The sequence below is a fragment of the Spermophilus citellus genome, assembly GCF_964194105.1.
Source record: "Spermophilus citellus genome assembly, chromosome: 5".
NCBI classification, from domain to species: domain Eukaryota; kingdom Metazoa; phylum Chordata; class Mammalia; order Rodentia; family Sciuridae; genus Spermophilus; species Spermophilus citellus.
This window is the reverse complement of record NC_138186.1, coordinates 107,413,125-107,434,324: the sequence shown is the minus strand read 5'-3', so window position 1 is coordinate 107,434,324 and position 21,200 is coordinate 107,413,125. Positions and strand designations below refer to the sequence as shown.

General features: G+C 39.4%; 1 long non-coding RNA gene across 1 annotated transcript in view; it reads right to left on the bottom strand.

The window, feature by feature from the left end:
* Positions 1 to 21,200, bottom strand: part of LOC308648711 — a 627,872-nt gene that overhangs the window by 293,343 nt on the left and 313,329 nt on the right. The window lies entirely within an intron of this gene.

Sequence of the window (21,200 nt, the reverse complement as noted above, 5' to 3'; positions counted from 1 at the left end):
CCTGAACCAACTCATATTTAAGCCAAACTTGATCAGGCCAGTTAAAGATATCCTTCAGGACTAGAGTGTAGCTCAGTAGTAGAGGACATGCTTTCCATGTGGGAAACCCTGGATTCAAACTTCAGCACAAAACAAAACAAACAAGCAAAAAGCACCAAAAAACCTCAACAAAAAAACCAAAAAATCAAAACCAAAAACAACCCTTTTTAGACACTGAATCCCCAATGAATCTGTCAATAAGAGAGTTAAAAAAAAAAAAACTTTTTTTGTTGTGATAGATGGACAGCATGCCTTTATTTTATTTGTTTATTTTTATGTAGTGCTGAGGATTGAACCCAGTGCCTCACATGTGTAAGACAAGAGCTCTGCCACTGAGCTACAGCCCCAGCCCAATAAGAGAGTTTTTAAATTAGGTTGAGGATCTTAAAGATGCAAATTAATCCTAAACAGGACCTGCCGGTATATCATTTCTGAGAACAATGTATTTTCTTTAATGTGAGAAACTGACTGAGGCATGCTGTGAGAAAAATATTTAGTTAGATGATTTAGATTAACAAGTATCTTATACTACAATCCCCCAGGAGGGTTTTAGCAAGCCATGTCAACATGCTATGTTGTTGACATTTACAGGGAAGCTCACCTAATCCTTCAATGACCCCTCTCCTCCTCCCTGGCTTCAGCCTGCTGATGGTTCCTAGTCTTTCCCATTACACCTGCAATGAAAATAAGCCTTCTCTGTTATTTTTAGAGCTATTTCCACAAAGTCCAGACTCTATATTCATTTCAGTGCAGCTCAGTCTAGAAGTAAATATTCCTAGGAAACAAATAAATTATCGAGGGATCTAATTTCATTCTGTGGAAAAAATAACAAATTACCCAGTGTGAATCTGAGGGATGAAGATTTGAAGAAACTCTACCCTATAGGTGTTTTGCTACCTGGACCAGTGCTGCCTCAATAACATACAATGTGAGCTCCATATGTGACGTGAAATTTTCTCATTAAGAAAGTGAAATGATTTTTAATAATTTATTTAATTTAGCCCAATTTATGCAAAATATTATCATCTCAACATTTAATCAATGTGAAAAGTATTAATGAGATATTTACATATTTTTCTGTAGTAAGTATTTGAAATCTGGAGTGTATTTCAATCCAGACAAGTCACATTTCACATCTTCATGAGCCACACGTGGCTGTGATTACTGCCCTGGACAAGACAGTGCAGATTTAGATTTAGACCTTTGTTACTCTCAATGTAGTCCATGACAGATACCACCCCATGAGCTGTTTGGCATGGGTCCATAATGAGATAAGTTCAGGAATTTAGAGGAAGTGTTTAAAAATGTTGATAGCAATTTGATATTGTTGTGATATTCAAGCATGGGATCATTTAAAAAGATATCTTTTCTTGCTGAATGTGACAGAGTATTAATCTGCATTTGAATGGGGAAGCTGACTCTTTCTCAAAGATAGGTTGGGAAGTCCTGGGCTAGATCTTCCATCCCCCCTGCACTGTACTTCTGAACCTTAGGTTAGCAGGGAAATCTGCAGAAATAGATCCCTTGCAAGTCACTAGCACATCTTTTGTGTATCTGTGGCTCTACTCTGCTTCTATCTTCCCACTGTTTCATGATATATAAAAGGATGGCCACTTCTTTTCTTCTAAAATACTGTTGATTATTGGTTCTCTTAGTTAATATCTCCATCTTCCTCCCACCTTCTAATTCACTTTAGCCAGGGATTAGCTTGTTGAAAGTGAGTTAATGCAGGAAAGGTGTCTGACCACAGGATGATCAGCAGGAAGAGGAGCGGCATGTATGGACTTCAGATGAGGGGTGAGAGAGCCTGCATAGAGGCAGTGATGAGGTAGTGGAGAGAAGGGGAAAGGATCAGATTGAGAGGTAAGAGGGAATCAATGACAGGATGTGGAACATGAGAGAGGGAACAGTTTATGCTGAATCCCAGGCTCAAGCAATGGGACCCCAGAGAGGACCAAATCCACCTGGATGTCTCCTCAGCACATAGAAGCTAAAGTCAGCACATCTAACATGAGTCAGTTCCATCTTCTCTTCTAGTCCCTCTGCTCATCTCCAACTCCTCCTCCTGCCTGCCATTCTGTGAAAGGATCACCATTCTACCAGTTGCCTGGGCTCTAAACCTGGAGTCACCTTTACTTCCTTTCTTCTATGTCCCATCTCTTGGGAAATCCTATATAGTCTATTTCTTTGGACTTTCTTCTAGCCTCTCATATATATTCACATTCCTTAGCAACCAGCTAGTTCAGACTCATTGCCTCTGGCCAGGCTTTAAAGTCTCTTAGTGTGTCTCCTTTGAACAGCCCCTCTGTGCTCCAAAGCACATTGCATGTCACTGCCAAGTCATCTTAAGAAACAGCTTCAAGCCTTCTTTCCCTCCCTCAAATCTTCAACGTCTATTCTTTGACTAGCTCCTTTCTGGTATTCCGGTCCCTTCATGATCTGGCTCTAATAGATGCTTTAAGGCTTATCCTCTACCCAGTTTTCTTGAGCTCTCTGCTCATGGGGCACTGTGCTAGATCCTGAGAGTGCAGCCCCAATTTATTAGAGTCTACAAAGGGAAATGCAAGGTCACTGGCAGACATGGAAAGGGGCTTTAACTTGATGCAAGGTTCTAATGAAGCTGATCCCTAAAGAATTTTTTTTTAGGAATTAGACAGGAAGTCCTAAGACATTAGAATGTGGTTCATCCTTGTCTTGCCTGGAAGATAAGCAAGTAAGTGGCTGAATTACAAACCAAATGGAAAAGCTCAGATGATAGTAGAGAAGGCACAAGGCAACTATCTTAAGAAGGTGGGACTTAACTTTAAGGGCAGTGGAAAACTATAAAAGCGTTTAAGCCGGGATGTGAAAAGATTGGCTTTGAAAAGGCAACTGCTCTAGCTGATATAGGCATTAACTATTGGTAACCTCTTTTTCCCTAAGACTTTCTTCACTAAAGTCTTTAAACCTATGTTAATTTTTATCTCCATGTGACTTGAGAACACTAAGGGCTATTTTTTTAATAAGCCATTTCATATAACATCTCTTTTTCCTGTTGAAATCCAGTCCATTTTGCCAAACCCAGATCAAATTCATCTTTGGATGAACTGTCTGAAATGTCAGGAGGTTTGCCCAGATCCCACCATCAAACCAAATCAACATTCCTTGTCCCTTAAACCAAGGTTCCTTTCAGATCTAAAATTGCAAGTATAGGATATCAGAGACTTCTGTCTCTTTTGAATTCTGCTGCAGCATCATTGATAAGTTTTGTGCATTCATCAGTCTACCTTGTATTGTATTAGAACAGGATGTGCCTTTGTCTTAGTTCCCCTGTCTGGACTGGGATTGTAGGGGATTAGTTTCTGCATCTGCCTCACACCCTGGTGTTAGGAAAGGACCTCCTTCAAAGGAGGAGCTTGATTGGTGTTTAATTAATTCTCGCCCCTTGAGAACCACCCTCCACTATTTTAGGCCACATATGATACAGCTCCTTTGTCTATTGGGCTGAACTGCAATCCTCTCAGACTCTTCCAGTGTCATCCATGGCACCATGCCTGCAGGCAGGCTGCAGGGAAGACACAGCGGCTGGGGAGAGCGCTCTCTGTACTTTGTCCATTGGGACCCTAAAAGCTCTGGCAGACTCTTCTCACCCACCCCACGTCTCTCCCCCCAAGAGGGAAGGTCTGGAATGTTTTCCAGAGTTCAGACCAAGAAAGGCAGTGAAAGGTGGACTCATTTCTCTGCATAGTGCTTTCTCAGTTTCCCACTAGGTGAGCCAGGGAAGGAAAGGTCTGCTTCCTGTGTGTTTTCTCAGCCCACACCTCAGAACAGGCTTCTTTAATCCAAAAGGCATCACAGCTGTGTTTCCCCTTTTGTGATAGTGCATGTGTGGTGGAGGCAAGTGGGGAGTAATGGCTTTTGTCAAGGAGTCTGTCCTCTGCCACGTCAGTGTCAGCTCTCCTTGCCTGGGCTTGTTCCCCTCACTCCTTGTGGGAAGGACTGTCAAAGGATGTCAGGATAAATTCTCTGCTCTTACTTGTGCCTTTTCTTTTTTTTCCCCCTCTCTCGCTCTCCTTCCTCTCTTTTGATTCTGTCTTGATGTCATCTCTTCAAAGTATACTACCTGTAAAATATTGATTCACAGCAGGCTGCATCTGCCAGGATCAGATTTCTCTTCTGCTGGCAGCAGTAATAAACTACCACAGACACCGCAGACCTGGTGCCAGCTTCATCACCGTTCGCACACACACCCGTCTGTCTTTTGCCCGACTCTACATAATAAAACAGCTTCCAGAGACTTTTCAGAAGGAGGGAGACCAAGCAACAACCAGTGGGGACATAAAAGAGCCAGGGGGCACCTGCAAAGGAAGGATGTAACAGGTCTCTCCTAAGCAGCAGATGAATCAGAAGCTCCCTGGTTTCCTAAGTGCAACTGGAAAAACAGCAAAGAAAAACAAAGCCACCCAGTTCTCTGCCAACAGGAGGGTAATCTCCGTGGCCCTCCACCTCCTGCTCTTCCTCCTTTCCTCCATCATCTTGAGCCAGCTTGCAGGACTGTACCTGGAAGCAATAACTTAGGAGCAATGCTGAGCATATCATACCTAGAGGATGATCTTATGTGACAGGGGGCATGAATTTGTTTTTGCATGGGGATAAGAGAATTAACAGAGAGGTGATGTGGCAGGGTGGTGAAGACCCTGGACTTCGGAGTCTGAGCCTGGGCTTGTGCCTGGCTCTGCCATTTACCATCCATGTGATTTGGTGCAAATCACTGCACTTACTTATGTCCCAATTTCTTTGTTGGCTTAATGGGATTATTACTGTGATGAAGGGAATATATAGTTGTAAGGCATTTAAAATACAGTTTGGCCATACTGCTATTGAAATGTTTATTTAAATAATTTAAATCCATGCATACAATGTCCCTGGTGGGAATCAAAAGTCCCAGTTTATGAGAATAGTGTAGGTATTTTCCCCTTTTGTTCATCTTCCTGGAAGTACTTGAGGGCAGATGGGCAGCTGGGTCATGAGCAAACACCCCAGGGAGCTGCAAAGGTCTCCTCTCACCTTGTCTACAAACGTGGGTTTGTTCAAAGGTGTCCCACTCTCTGAGAAGGTGACTTTTTATTCGGAAGCTCGGCAGCTGTGGAAGAGTTTTCTGAACCTCAGTGGTGTGTGTCTCTGTCATTTGTGTGCTGGCTGGGAGGAGGGAACTATTCAAAAGAGAAGCGGCCATCCGAAGTCAGTAAATCCGTCATCAGAGATGACAGCTGTGGGTTTGCATCCTTGTTTTACTGCGACTTTGAGCAAGTTGGTGAAGGTGGCAGTGGCATCCAGCTCTGGCCTGTGAAGAGTTATGATTTTCTACTGTATTAAGCTACTGAAGGGACTCTGCCACTTAGCACCCTCCAGGGAACCTTCCCTTTTGCAGTACAGGGAAATTTACCCCTTGTGACCAACTGTTAAGCTTCCTTTGAAGCCTCTTTTAATTCAGATTTGGTACAGCTCATGATGGCTTCAGAGTCAGTGGGGAAAACATTTACGATGTGACAAACTAGCAACCTGTATTTTTTACGTACTGTTAGAGAAATCATGGGTCTTTTATACTTGTGTTCTTTTGCTTTTGTTGGGAGAGATGTCCTTTGAGACCCCTCAGCTCCTCACTTTATATTCCTTCTCCTCTTCAAGCCTCAAAGCCTCTCTGCACTGTAGCAGGCTTCGCTTTGATGAGGCAGGCTGGAGAAAGTTTCCTCTGAAGCCTGCCAGAGTCAATGGTCTGCTATCGAAAGGGAGACTGTGGAGTCAAGTGAAGCATCCATCCATCTGCTGGGGGGGAGGGGGTTCTGCTTCTGCAGAGTGAGGAGCTGTTTCCAATCCCCTACAGGCTCCGAAGGGCACTACAATCTCACAGGTTTCACGTGGGCCCAGTATGCCAGGCCTCTCACCTTGGTATGCTCTGTAGAACTGTCTTGTTCTTTCTGTCAGGATCCTAAATTGTTGTTTGTCCACCTTCTTAGCTATAGAGCAGGAGTGTGCACAGCATCTCTGGATGTCCAATGTGGAACTGTGGGAGACATTAGAATATCTAAGCACAGAGGGGTGAGTGAGTTTGTGGTAGGAAGACATAAGGTCTAATCTTATTCTGAACCAGGTTTTGCAAAATCGTGATGTGGAGAATAACTGTCTCTTACAGAAAGGGGAGGTGACAGGAGGGCTATTTGGAAACCACAAGTAAGAAGCAAGCAGCATGATTAACAGCCTGGGCTTGCAGCTCAGTTCTATTGTAGTATGGTCTTGGGCAAAATGACTTCACCTTTCTGTGAGTTTAGTGCTTCATCTTCATAATGGGTTGTTATGAGGATTGATTATGATAATCCATATGAAGTGCTTAGCACAGAGGCTGGCACATAGTAAGCCTCAGATTAGTGTTAGTAACCTGTTATTATAAAGTATTGTAGAGTAAGGAGTTTCTTGGGATATAATCCCTTGGGAACACTATGGAACATCCATTGAAAAGGGATATTTTAAAGACCAAGTGATAAAGGACTTAAAAGTCACTCTTGGTTTTTAGCCATCAGCAAAATTGTCTACATTATTCTTCCTAAATACAGTTCCTATCAAGTAGTAAGAATTTATGAATACCTGTTATATAAGCAAATATTAATGTTACAGACCTATCTGTGAGCTCAATGATCATAAATAGCCAAAACAATTTTACTGTCAGCTCCACCAATCTGATCACAACTTTGTTTCTGCTTTCAATTAAAAAATAAATAAATAATAAGTCTGTTGTCTACATCATTCTTTTTCATACCTGAAGCCTGGGAGTCTGTGTTAATTTGCATAGCTTGGTTAACTTACATCATGTCAAGTGATTCTTATTCATTTATTTTAACCAATAGTTACTTTGAATCTTCCCCCTTTCACTAAGTGCTGTGGTTTAGTCTTTACCTTCACGATCTGAAAGAGAATAGAATAGACTAGAACAATACACTGTGAAAGTATTCAGGCAGATAAATAGAAACTGTTATGTAAATACAAAGGAAGAGAGTTTTATCCACCTTCTGAGCTGTGGGAGGCTGGGATTGGGGGTGAGATCAGAAAAGATTTTCTAGAGATGGTGGCATCTGACATTCAATGACTGAGTGGACTATGAGAAAGAATGTCTGTGGACAGATTAAACACACAATGAAGTGTATTCTGTTGGAAAGGGAAGGGAATCTTAGGATGAAGAAGTGGACTCAGCATTCAACCTTGCAAAATATAAACAAAGACATTTCCTGGCTGAGCTTCCCTATTATGAAGCCCCTGAACTTTTACAAGTAATCTGGTTCTGAGACTATTCTACTGGAAGGTCAATGAGATTTGTAAAGAAGAGTGATGAGGGAAAATGAGTATTTCATGACTAACTACAATTCCAGTTTCTGATGGCAGGAATTCATTAAGGTAAGCGTGTTGTGTAGGGCACTTCTTCATAGTTTTCTAAGGGAGAGAGAGTGTGCACACTTAATTTTAAACTGACTAATCTCCATCAAAGGAGAACAATGCCAAGAGTTAAATAAAAATATATGTAGATCTCTTTTATTAATAACATTGATATGGGATCCACAGTGTTACTTAGGAAATTGCTTGGCTAACAAAAGCCCTTTTCCTTCATCAGTAAACAAAGACAAGGTTATTTGAGTCTCAGGGAAGTTGGTTCAGGTAATGGGTAGCATCCACAGTGGTAAAAAGAAAGGATGAAGGATTGGAAAGCAAAGGGAAAACTCATGTAAAGAATAAGGAGAATCAATAAGGTTAGCTAGCATGTTTGTTCATCTGTAAAATGAGGGGTTTGAGGCTGGAATGAATCCAAGATTCTTACCAGCTTTGACATGTTGTGGACCTATGGATCCAATCAGGTATAGACAAGCAATAGAGCGAACTCCTGGCTTATTTATTAAAGCTTCTCATGCCTTTCTTCTCATAATGCTTTAAAAAAAATCCCAGGGCATTTTTTAAGATAAAAAATAATGATTACAGACAAAAATAAAGAGAAAATAAGTAAAAGAAGTGTCACACCACAAACTGATACTTCAGCCCATATGCTATTTTCTCTGTGAATGAGCTATGTGGGAAGTTTATTCAATTCTAGAATATTGAGAAATCTTTTTTTTAAAGAGAGAGAGAGAGAATTTTTAATATTTATTTATTTATTTTTAGTTCTCGGTGGACACAACATCTTTGTTTGTATGTGGTGCTGAGGATCGAACCCGGGCCGCCCGCATGCCAGGCGAGCGAGCTACCGCTTGAGCCACATCCCCAGCCCTATATTGAGAAATCTTTGGGTACACCACTTCTTTGTTGAACTAATGAGTATCCCCCAAATTTCAAAGAGCAGAAAATTTTAGGAAGGTGCAATAAATAACTTATAGTCATGATGTAGTTTGGTATTAAAAGCATCTGCTTCAAAATGAAAAACCAGTGCATGTCATGGGTTTCTGAAAATTGTTATATTCAGATGGAGCTCATTGGAAACCTTGACATTTGGATGAGGGAGAGGTTCAGTAAAATCCACACATACTTTCCAACCATAGGGTGTCACTGGAAAGAGGTTGTGACATCGTGGATGTCATTGCCAAATCCTTTTCCTCTTGGTAGGATCATGTGACTATTCTTGCAAATAGACTATTAGTGGAAGTGAAGTACATAATGTCTTGGCATTGGTTGTTAATAATAAATTATGTCTTCATCACAGTCTTTGTTTGCACTCTTGGCTGGATGCAGAGGACTCAGCAGCCCTAGGGGATGGCAGAACCTCAGGATAAATGAAACCTGGATCTCTCTCACTTGAAAGAAATCTGTCAGTCTTCCAGAAACCTCACATAGTCTTGTTAAATGAACAAGAAATAAACTACTGAACTTTTGGAGATTTGTTATTGTAATTATCTAATTGATGTAAGCACCAAATTCCCTTAGTCTTCTATAGGACGGAGAATTAGTTCATTAGAGAGAAACACACATACTCTGATTTATGGATGATGGAGCTCATTGGAAACCTTGACATATCCTGTCCTAAAGCTATGAAGAAAGAGGAATCAGTAAACCCTTTCCATGATGTTAAACTCTGTAAAACAACTAGAGTCTTCCATCTTTCTTCTTATCTTAGTCAAAGTGAGATATTATACTTCAGATAGTCAAACATCAAAGAGTTGCTTCTTGATAATTGCCCACCTGATCCCAGAGAAAAACAAAAGTTTCTGGCATTTGTTTGGTCATATTGATAGAAGGGGACAAGTGTAATTTGTAGATAGTGGGAGAAAAGATTATTAGGACTCTGGGGAAATAGCAGAAAATTCCATTCATTTTTGTACTTACTCTGTGAAACTAAAAACAAACCATGGGATTTGACTGCCAATAGCCACATCATGTTTTCTGTTTATGGCTAGCATTATGAAACACAATGGACCAAATGACACATGCAATAGATACATCTGCTGGTCAAAGAAATTTCCCACTATACAATGTCCTCTTTTTTTGTTAGTAATCCATGTTCATTGTAGTTGATTATGGTTAGTATACTCTTTTTTTTATTCTTAAAGAAAAATATTGCCAAATTTAATTCTATATCCAGTGATATGTGAAATATTTTTTTATATCCATGTGGAAAACCCAGGCACCACCCATGAAAGTTCCTAAATCTGTCAACAATCTCCTCCTCTGATGACACTGAATTCATAACTAAATCATTTCTAAGTAAATCACTCTTTACAACTACAGATGCCTTTTCTTTCTTTTTTTTTAAACTTTTTTTTTAAATTTATTTTTTTATTGTTGGTTGTTCAAAACATTACATAGGTTAGTATACTCTTTAAGGACTGAGCTAAAACAAAAACAATGGATAAACACTGTCAAGCAGTCCTAAAGAGACAGAACCCTATATTCTCATAAAGTTATAGAAATAGTGCCATTATAAAAACTCATTGAAAATTGACTATAACCAAACCTGGGGATGGGGAAATTGATCACTGTGTGGCAAAACAGTTCAATTTGTGTGATGAAAAGATGAAGAAAAAGGCAGTAACAGTCAGGATTGTTATGTCGCTATATGGAACATAGTACCTACTTTGGGCAAAACTAATAAGAACCTCCCTCTTAGGGCAGAGGTGAATATTTCCAGATTCATTTGTGTTCTGAACACCTCAAAACATCCCACTCCCTCTCTGAGATGAACTTTTCCATGTGTTTGGTTTACAGGAAAGCTTCATCAGGCAATGACTGCTTCACTCAACTCTTTGTGTAAAGAAGATTAAATATTAAATCCTTGTTCTTTGAACATTTCCAAAACAACTCAGTACTGATTTTAATAGACTCTTAAAATTTCATTTTGATTTCTTCTTTTAAAGATTGGGCATACCTAAAAGTAACAAGTTTCACCAGGGCCAGGACTATATGAAGGGATGAGGTGCTAAGGGTATAAAATGTAAGGACTCATTCACTTTCACCCTGCACTTGTCCAACACTTAGAGCTCCTCCTTAAATTTTGTGCCCTTGGCACTTGGCTCATCTCCCTAGTTCTGTCCCTGAGTTCCACAGATACACCAGTGTGAAAAGTGTACATTGAAGGTACACAGAAACCTGTGACTGCTCTTAGTTTCTGAGTTTGGGTGTCTGTAGTAACTTCTTAATGAGAAATGCAGGGAAATCCGCTCCAATGTCAAGGTGAATTCCTGCTGAGCAAATGACACCAGGGAAGAAAAGCTCCTCTTTTGGTCTTTGCTTGAATAATAATAATAATAAAAAAAAGATCTATAATTGGATTTCCTTAAAGACTCAGAGAACTAACATCTTTATAACTTTTCAGATTGAAAGGTAGTCCTTTTGAATTCTATTAACTTTGCCGTCTACATTTTTTAGAAAGTAAGATTATGTAGCTTCTGAAGGAACTCGGGGACAATGAAGTGAGCAATATTTGCATTCACAAGTTATTCTGTGTTGGCAGATTGTCATCTTTTGTAGAAATATCACAATTTTTCAAAAGGATCACTTTGAAGATAAAGAATTATATTTAATCATATTTTTCGTTAATAAAAAAAGTCATTTTGAATGCTCACTTTGACAATCAAAGATCCCATTGCCCTTTCATATGGTACAGCCCACTTTAGGTAACCACATTGCAACTGAGGGCACCATCCCCCTCTTATCTTTAACTCTGGGAAAACAATAGCCCATATTCACACCCCTGGCACTTAAATTTTCTAAAGCATTCCTTTTAGCAGAAAAATGAGAATTTGATTCTCTAGGAAATTTTCGTAGCCAAACATCTAAAGAAATGGGAGCTAATAGCTGCAGTATAAAAGAATAGCTAGAAAATTTTGTGGATAGGCCAGAACACTTCTCTTTTATAGTCCTACTTTAGTTTAAAATTCTAAGCCTCAATGACCTGTTACAGATGAGGAAGAGTTAGCTATATTTTGGTCACGGATTAGAAGACAAGGTCTCTGAAAACAATGCTTTCCCTTAATAATTACAGAAGTTTTAAGAAACCAAGAATAGTAGTTTGAGGCTTCAAATTTAGAAAATTATAGATTTTAACATCATGAAAAATGGTGGCAATTTTTGTGTGTAACTAGACATAGCGATGTTATAGGCAAGGCTGAGAATTGGTCATAAATGTAACCACTATGTTGAATGCCTGGCTTCTAGGTTATAATAAAGTGCTACCCTATATTTGTTTTTTATTGCTTCTTTAAGATTCAGGCTTTGGAGGGACTCTTCCCCTGGATGGAAGATCCCCCAATTTTCATACTCTAAGGTAAGAGATTGGTATATGAGTTGAGGACCACTTTAAGAGTTTGGATAATTATTCAATGTTGGTTTGAGATAATTATTTCATCATGTTATGCTGAAAACAAAGCATATTAAAAATGAGACTTTGTTATGCTAATAAAAATAAATAATAAAATTTTATAAATTAGACCTCCCATGTTCATGGATAGGCAGAATTAATATTGCTAAAGTGGTCATATTACCAAAAGCAATTTACAGGTTCCATGTAATCCCCATCAAAATACCAATCACATTCTTCATAGAACAAGAAAAATCATAAAATTCACACAGAAGAATAAAAGATCCAGAATAACCAAAGCAGTCCTGAGCTAAAAGAACAATGCTGGAGGCATCACAATAACCAACTTAAAATTATGCTACAGACTATAGTAACAAAAGCTGCATGGCACTGGCATAAAAACAGGCACATAGAAAAATGGAACAGAATAGAAGATATAGAGACAAACCCATACAGATATAATCATTTGATACTTGACAAAGATGACAAAAATGTATGTGGGAGGAAAGATAGCCTTTTAAATAAATAGTCTTGGAAAAACTGGTATCCATATGTATAAGAATGGAACTAAATCCCTATCTCTTACCATGCATAAAAATCAACTCAAAGTAAATCAAAGCCCTATGATTTGAACCAGAAATACTGCAACTGTTAGAAAAAAAAGCATAGGGTCAACACTTCAACACATAGGTGCAGGTGATGACTTCCTCAAAAGGATTCATAAAGCTCAGGAAATAATACAATTAGGATTGCATCAAATTTAAAAGCTTCAGATCAGCATTTAGAGCATGAGGGAACAGCCTACAGAATGAGAGAAAATCTTTGCCAGCTACTCTTCTGAGGACTAATAACCAGAAAACAGAAAAAGAACTCAAAAAAACAAACCAATCAATACCTGGGCCAATGAATTAAACATACACTTCTCAAAAGAAGAAATGCAAATGGTCATTGAATATATGAAAAAATATTCAGCATCCTTAGCAATCAGGGAAAAGCAAACCAGAACTGCACTGAGATTTCATCTTACTCCAGTTAGAGTGAGAATTACCAAGAATACAAATAACAATAAATGCTGGTGAGGAAGTGGAGAAAAAGAACACTATATAATATTGGTAGAATTGTAAATTAGTATAATTACTATGGAGTAGTATGATGGTTTCTCAAAAGACCAGGAATATGACCCAGGTATAACACTCCTTAATATTTATCATAGAGAATTAAAGTCAGCATACTGCAGTGATATATGGATATGGATGTTTATAGCAACACAGTTCACAACAGCCAAATTATGGAACCAGCTTAGGTGTCTGTCAATGGATAAAGAAAATGTGGTATATATACATGATGGAGTTTTACTTAGCCTTAAAGAAGAATGAAATTATGCCATTTGCAGGGAAATGATGGAACTTGAGAGCATTATGTTAAGCAAAATAAGTGAAGCTCAGAAAGGGAAGGGCCATATGCTTTCTCTCATATGTGGAAGCTAGAGAGAAAAAAAGGGAAAAAAGGTGTGTATCATAAAAACAGAGGGAGACCAGTAGAATAAGAGGAAGGAGAGACCAGGAGGAGAGAGGAAAGAAGAGAAAGAGGAGGTGCTAGGAATTAAATTGACCAAATCATATTGTTCTATTGTGGCCATCTGTTAATCTGCAACGACCAATCTTATTTTTAAGTATAATTAAAATGCAACAAAAAATTACAAATGATTGCTCAAATGTTGAACTATTATTTTAAAAGTCTCAGAAAAGAGGTAAGAGTTCTTTTCAAGCTTTTGCCCCCATGCTAAGACCTTTACTCGACTTACTTCACTCCTACTTGCTAGATGCTTTTCATCTTTACCAGGGTCAATGTCAAGGGAGGGAGAAGATGTGAGGAGACTGGGTTCTTTCTTGGTTCCTCAGAGTATCATCTGTGGGGACTTATACCTTGAGGTTCTCTTGCATGGGTGGAGAGACTTATGATCTCTTCCTGGGCTCCCGGGCAGTGGTGGATCGTATCTATGCTCCCGTTAGAGCCTAGGGCTCAAGAGTACCTCACTCCCTCATGGCCTCCTTTTGTTTCAGGAGAAACAGTAACTCTCTAGGTTCACATTGACTCTGGGAGCTGCTTACATTACCATCATGGTTCTCAGGAGTGCCACACAGAACTCTCAGTGGCTCCATTGTAGAGAGGACCCTCACTGCACTTGAGGTGAAGAGGCCCTACCTCCAGTGAAGGGGAACTTCCCCCAAATAAATCTCATTACATGGTCCATTCTCCTTCTTTCCAACCCCAGCCCTTCTATATCCTGTGCACAGAGACCTCTTTCACACTCACCTTAGGACCTGTTATATTAGTGCCACAGTCCAAACTGAGGATGGAGGAGTCCCATGTTGACACTGGAATCATTGAGAGATTTTCTATTAGGCAAATATAGTTTGATAAAATGTCTAAATGACTTAACATCTTTTTCTACTTTAATATGCTCTATTTGGTAAAAACTGTTCACTGAAGACTGTTCTGTCCTAACTAGATATGCTATGGTACAGTCGGCTAGATGATCTGGAGTGTGTCAGTTCCCATTAATGCCCTTTTACTCAAACATCTTCCCACCTAGCTTCTAAGTGTGCAGAGACCTGCTCCCCACTGAACTGAGCCTAGTCAGGATCCAGATTTCCCTGTCTGTTGTATTCTGGCTTTTTTTTTTAAGAAGTTGTTCCTAAGTCCTTATAAAATAGAGGGACTTTATAAATGTCTTTTTCTTTTAAAGAGCAAGAAATGTTTCTATTTTACACTATATTAAATGTATTACTCACATAAAAATAATCTTATAGTTGAGTGTGGTGATGTGCACCTATATTCTTTCTACTTGGGAGGCTTAGGTGGGAGGACCACTTGAGCCCAGGAGTTCTAGGCCAGGCTGGGTGACACAATCAGAGCCTGCCTTAAAAAAGAAAAAAATTCATGGGCCTGGAGTTGCAGCTCCGTAGGTGGTGGAGCACTTGCCTAGCATGTGTGAGGTGCTAGGTTCGATCCTTAGTACCACATAAAATAAATGAAATAAAGGTATTATGTAAACTATATATATATATATATATATATATATATATATATATATATATAAATTAATTCATGGCTTTCACCCTTTCTTTTTTGAAGCCCATCTAGCCTGGCCTTTCCCTTCATCTTCATTCTTTTTTTTTTTTTTTTTTAAAGAGAGAGAGAGAGAGAGAGAGAGAGAATGAATTTCAATTTATTTTTTAGTTTTTGGCAGACACAACATCTTTGTTTGTATGTGGTACTAAGGATCGAACCCAGGCCGCATGCATGCCAGGCAAGCGAGCTACTGCTTGAGCCACATTCCCAGCCCCTTCATCTTCATTCTTATTGCTCTTGCTCCTACCTCACCCCTCTATACACAAGTGAATTTAGCCTCTTCTGAAAGAGGTTCCTGTCAGGAACATAAATACCATGGCTATGTCACCAAAAGTTGTTATACACATGTTTAAAAAAGTAAAGTCTAGCCAGGTGAGGTGGTGCACACCTGTAATCCTAGTGACTCAGGAGGCTGAGGCAGGAGGATCGTGAGTTCAAAGCCAGCCTCAGCAATAGGGAGGCACTAAGCAACTCAATGAGACCCTGTCTCTAAATAAAATACAAAATAGGGCTGGGGATGTGGCTCACTGGTTGTGTGCCCCTGAGTTCAATCCCTGGTACCCCATCCCCCCGAAATGTAAAATCTATTCTACCCTGGGAGTTGCAGGCTGCTCCCACTTAGGGCAGATTTGAGACCTCCTAAAGTCTGTGGATCAAGGACCATGAGCAGGAACTCAGGTATGTGGCACAGAAGGATTATAATCTAGGAAGCCCTGTGCCACAGCCGGGCTGGCTGGGCAAACTAACGGGGTGGGGGGGGGGGGGAGAACAACTTGTGTACGTTGATACAGCAGGAATGGGAGCCGTTTATTGTAGGAGAGGAGCGGTATATATACATTCCACACAGCTTATCTTAATTAACATAAACTAGATACAGCAGTCAACCAATAAGGAATCTCCACACTTAATGGCTTGCTGGAGTTACTTTACAAACCACTCCCTCTGACAAAATGCCAGGGGCCATACAGACTCAGCGGTGGCTCTCAGCAGCCCTGGAGGACTACATTGGTAGCCAGCACCAAAGAACCTTCCTCCTTTTCTTTCTCATAGCTTTGGGGAGGTATGTTGAAGGTAGACTCAGTGAGGTGGGGCTGAGAGAAGCTGGCTGTTTCAGGAATGTTCTTGGATAAACTTTTAGCAGGCAGTAGGGGTTTCTGACTAAATTGTTTCCCTCAGCACATCCAAATGGGAAGTTGATAGGTATTATAAAAACACAAGTAGAGAGGGGAGCCTAAGCATAGAATAAAATTTTAAACAAAATTGGGATTCACTACATTAAGTATCCAGACCATATGCATTCTGAACACAAAAGCTTTAATGAAGGCAAAAATCTTACTTAAGCAAAATATTTGTTTTGAAAGAAAAGGATGAACAACACAAATGGAGTAGGATTATTTTTTAGCTGTAGCAAGTCAATTCAATGTATTGTACAAAATATCATCTCATGTTGGCAATTATGTCAAAAATTTAAGTGGGATCTGGGCCCTTCCTTCCAGAAGCTTATAATAATGAGAACATTAACTGGTATTTGACAGTAAACAATTTATTGTTTTAAATAAAAATTAGTTCTTTGATGAGCAATGAAACTACTAAGTTTCTATCATATGGTGATCATGATAGAGGAAGGTACTTCTATTGTTATTCATTTCTTCTGCCCAAAGAACACAGGGAGATGTTAATAGCACAACAGCATCTAAAACCAAAAACCATTCAGCCTCTTCTTTTATTCATGAGAGAGCACTGAAAATTTACCTGAGAATATGCATGTCCCTCTTGCCAGGCATTTTTTTTTCCATTATTATTTTCTAATTCTAACAGAATGCATCCTGTCTCTCTGATTTAAGCAAAAAGTTATTTCTTAAATCTCATCCTCAGGGCTTATTCTTTCATTTACTCTGTGAACCTAGTTTTGTGGCCTATGGTGCAACTCCATTATCCATTCTGTAACTTAGCATATCGTTTTCCTCTCAAGCTTATCAATCTTACAGGTTTGGTGTAGAGCAAATTCATCTTTTTATCTAGCATAAAATTTTTTAGAATGAACTAGCACCTCATGTCCTAGTTAAGTGGGACTATTCCTTGTAATATTGCCTCGTGCTTTCCTACCTCCATGCTTTTTCTCTCTCCTCTTTTCTCTCCATTTCCATTCACTTAAATCCTCCCAACTCTTTATGTTCCACACAAATGCTGACTTCCTGATTACTTCCAATAAGTCTGCTCTGATTTCTCAGCTGAAAGCAAACTAGTTTTGATGCAAATGTTTGTTGGGTTAGTTAATAATGCTGTTTACTATATTTGACTCTCAGGCTCAATTTAGGCATGTAGTAAGAAATTCCTCCTTGTGCCTGAGCTCAAGTATGGTCATAGCATACTTTTATCTGACAAAAAGTGAATGGAAGTACATGTATTACTTCCATGTAGAAGATTTAAGGGTCAGTATGTGCTGTGCCATATTCTCCTTTCCCTTTGCTAGGTGGCCCATGATATTCCAGATAATGGCTGCTCTGTGGATCTCAACTGCATAGTGAGAATGATGATGATGATGTGGAATTGAGCTCCTAGTCAATCTTTGATAAATGTGTCATATGAGCAAGAAATAAACCTTCATTGTTTAAGTCTTTGAGATTGTAAAGCTGTTTGTTATTGTGGCAAATCCTGGTTTATTCTGACTAATAATACCTGTACATGATGTTGATGTCTCTTTTAATTTAATTCACTTTAAAATGTGTATTGATATTTAGTCCAGTCTCCAGATGACTTTAATCCCAGCCAATAGCTGGATATTTTGCAGCCCCAAATGGGATTCCAAGGGAGAACTAAGAGGGAAAGCAGAGTTTTCAATCACCTGTTTTTCTCGGTGGTAATGAAAATTTCTATAAAGTTGTCATTTATATTTAAGGAATGCATGTAAGTTAGAAGTGAATAAGACAGACCTTCTTTGACTTCCCTCAGATAGGCTGATTTTCCTGAGGTTCTGGCTTGGTTGCCTTCTTTTCCTGCACATTCTTCTTGGAAAATCTCACACTTCCCTGTGATTTCAACTGATAACTATTCGTCTTGCCTCCACCCCCAATCTGTATTTTTAGCCCTTGGAAAATCTGAAAAGCTGAGTCCTTCCTAATTTTCTGACCTCCAATAACATGAACAAAAGAACATGGTTATTTTAAGCCACTAAGTTTTGGAGTACTTTGTAATACAGTGGTAGTAACCAGAATAGTGAATTACTTGCATTAGAGCTGGTCCTGTAACCTGGGGAATGGCAGTCTCTCATCCAAGGGCTTTATCCTAACTCTGACTACAGAGCTGCATACTTGCTGAGATCCTTATTCAGAACAGCCTGGAGGGTATCTCAAATGTGAATGAATTTAACCAGTCTTTTGTGTTCTCAAAGTCATTCACTTTAGTGATGAGCAATTTTGGCTTTCCATTTCAGGCTATTTGCATGAAAAAAGGAGGGGTGTTGGCATACGGAAGATTGTATAAATTTTTGTCTGACTTTCCCTTGATTCTGATGGCAAAAACCTTTAGGAAAGTTTCTATAAATTCATGTGCTTACTTCAACTTACATGGAGCAGCCATTGCTGTGGATAGAAGAGTTGATTGGGCCAAGTATCAGTGACGGTGAACAGAGGGAAGTCAAGATGTCTAGGTAGGCTGAGGCCAAGATGTGAAGGATCTGGAATGCCAGACTAAAATATTTCAGCTCCATCCTGTGGGTGGTGGGGAAACATCAACATTTTTTAAACATAGGAAATATCATTATAAAAAAGTAGATGTGGAGGCTGTGTGCTGGTAAGGTGGATTCTAACAAGATGGTGGCTAGGAGATTACTGTAGTAGTTGGCATATCAAGAGAAAGGTGAAGGGAATCTGCAGGAAGACCTCTCAGTGGGAGAGGCAGGAAGGTACCATATGTGAGGGATATCAAGAAGAAGGACTGAGAGAATTCATAGTTACTTTCACTAATAGATGGGGCAGGCATGGTGGTGAGGAGACCCAGCATTAAACCTCTTCAGAAGATAGAATTATCCCTAAAATTCAGTATCTGTGCAGGTGAGTCATATGTGCTAAGAAACAGGAACTTTTTATTAATCCTCTCAATAATCTTGGAGGTAGGTATTCTTGATTTTGCTATTTTACAGAAGCAGTGGAGGTAAAGAAGATGATCTTCAAAGCTGTACCACTGATGAGCAGTGGAGCCAGGATTCGAACCCAGGTGACTCACCTTCAAAGTGGATGCTATTTATCACTACTTTTTATCTTCTCTATTTATTTCCAGAAATCCCAGTCTTTTTTCTATTAGTCTTATCATGCTTATAGGGCTTAATAAAACATTATTTGATGCCGAACCTCATTTTTCAATTGCTAGTAAATGACCATGCTTCCCTGACTGAGGAAATAAATCAATTATATTCTGGGTCTATGAAAGCATTTTCTGAAATAGGGTCAGTGTGGGTCAGCCAAGAACATATTAAGTGGTATAACAATATCATTACCAGCTCTTTCACCACTCTGATTCTGTATTGCTAGATATTTGCAACAATTATTGCTCTGAAAATCCATATGTAAAATTTGAGAGAGGAAAAAAATGAGAGAGAGCATTTTTTAAAATGTGGCTTCCACAGAGTTCTTTATGTATAGAGCAAACTTACATTTCAAGGTGACCTATCCCAGCATTGTAAATATCATTCATGGAAGAGATGATCAAAACTACAGACAGAAATATCCTAAAAACTAGGCTGTTAACGACAATATAATGAAATACATTTTTATTGTTCTCTGATATTTGTGAGATGCTATCCAATAAACTAAAGCCCCTTAGTGATTAAAATGTGTGTTTTGTTGGAAGCAGAAACAGGTAAGGAGTGAATTTTGAAAATGATTATAACGGCTTTACATATGCATGATGCCTTTGCTGCAAGGACCTTCACATACTTCAAGAATGACTTAACAAACATGTATTAATCCTCACATTGTCCACAGAAAATATGTGAGCGGTAAGCAGTGTTTATCAATAAGTTTTGGTCTCTTGCAAAAAGAGAAATCCAACCCTTGTCAGCTGAAGGTGTTGTGATAATCTCTATAAGGTCACTGACTATGGACACAATCTGTACAGAACTCTCTAATGCGGGCTGAGGTGATCTTTCTTCTTTTCTTACCTTCCCTTCCTCCCTCACTTCCTCCCTCCTTCCCTCTTTCTCTACCCTTCCCATACTTTCCTTCCCTCCCATCCCTTCCTTCCCCTGTCCTATGTCCTACCCCATCCCCTCCCTCCCTTCCTTCTTTCCTTCCCTCCCTCCCTTCCTCCCCTTTTCTCTCCTTTTCCTTCCTTCCTTCCATTGAAATGTTCTGAAACAACTCAAATTCTGACCAACCATTGGGAAAAAAATATCTAGTTTTACTTTTTCTCTTTTTTATTCCTTTATACTTAATATGAAAACACAATTTCCTCAGAGTAGTTCCTGATTTACATTTCTGCTCTATTGGTGGATTTCTCCCTCTGTGTTCAGCAACATCTCATTCCTAATGACTATTTATAGCCTCCCAGGGTTTCTGTGGCCCTAAGTATCACCGTTGAATTTATCAGAGTTCTTGCCTATCCTGATTGCCTGGGTGCACCTGCTGTGGGATTTATAGCCTTGAAAATAAGTACCAAACACCTAGTGGCTTCTAAAGTTTTTTTTTTTTAAATCAGTCTTTCAAGCAGGTTGCTTTCCACCCTTCCCCTCCTTAGGAGGCTCACAGTGGCTGTTTCTACATGATGTTGAATCATCCAGATGAAAAGTGAAAATTCTGTCAATCTCCTGTTCTCTGCTGTAGTTTAATGTAAGAGGCATTTGTGTGGCTGTTGTGATGAAAACAAGATTGGGAGAAGGAGAAGGTATGCTAGATCTCTGCCTCCCATGTCTTCATGCCTCTCTTCCTGAATTACCAGGACTTTTTATCCCACCATCACCACCTTGAGACCCAAAGAGGTACTGTCTGCTTTTGAGACTTTACTCTAGGTTCTGATTTCTTCTGTTTCCAAATTTGCTCCTCTTTACCCTGCCCTGTGCCTGAGGTCCTTCACACCCTCTGCATTCCTCTGCATCAATGCTGAATACTTGTTACATAAATTTACTCCTTTACTATTCACAGGGAATAAGAATCATCTCAGCTAAAGACTATCTGCATCTGACAGTTTAAAGCAAAGGAAGCATGAAGAATGAGGGACTTCTGAT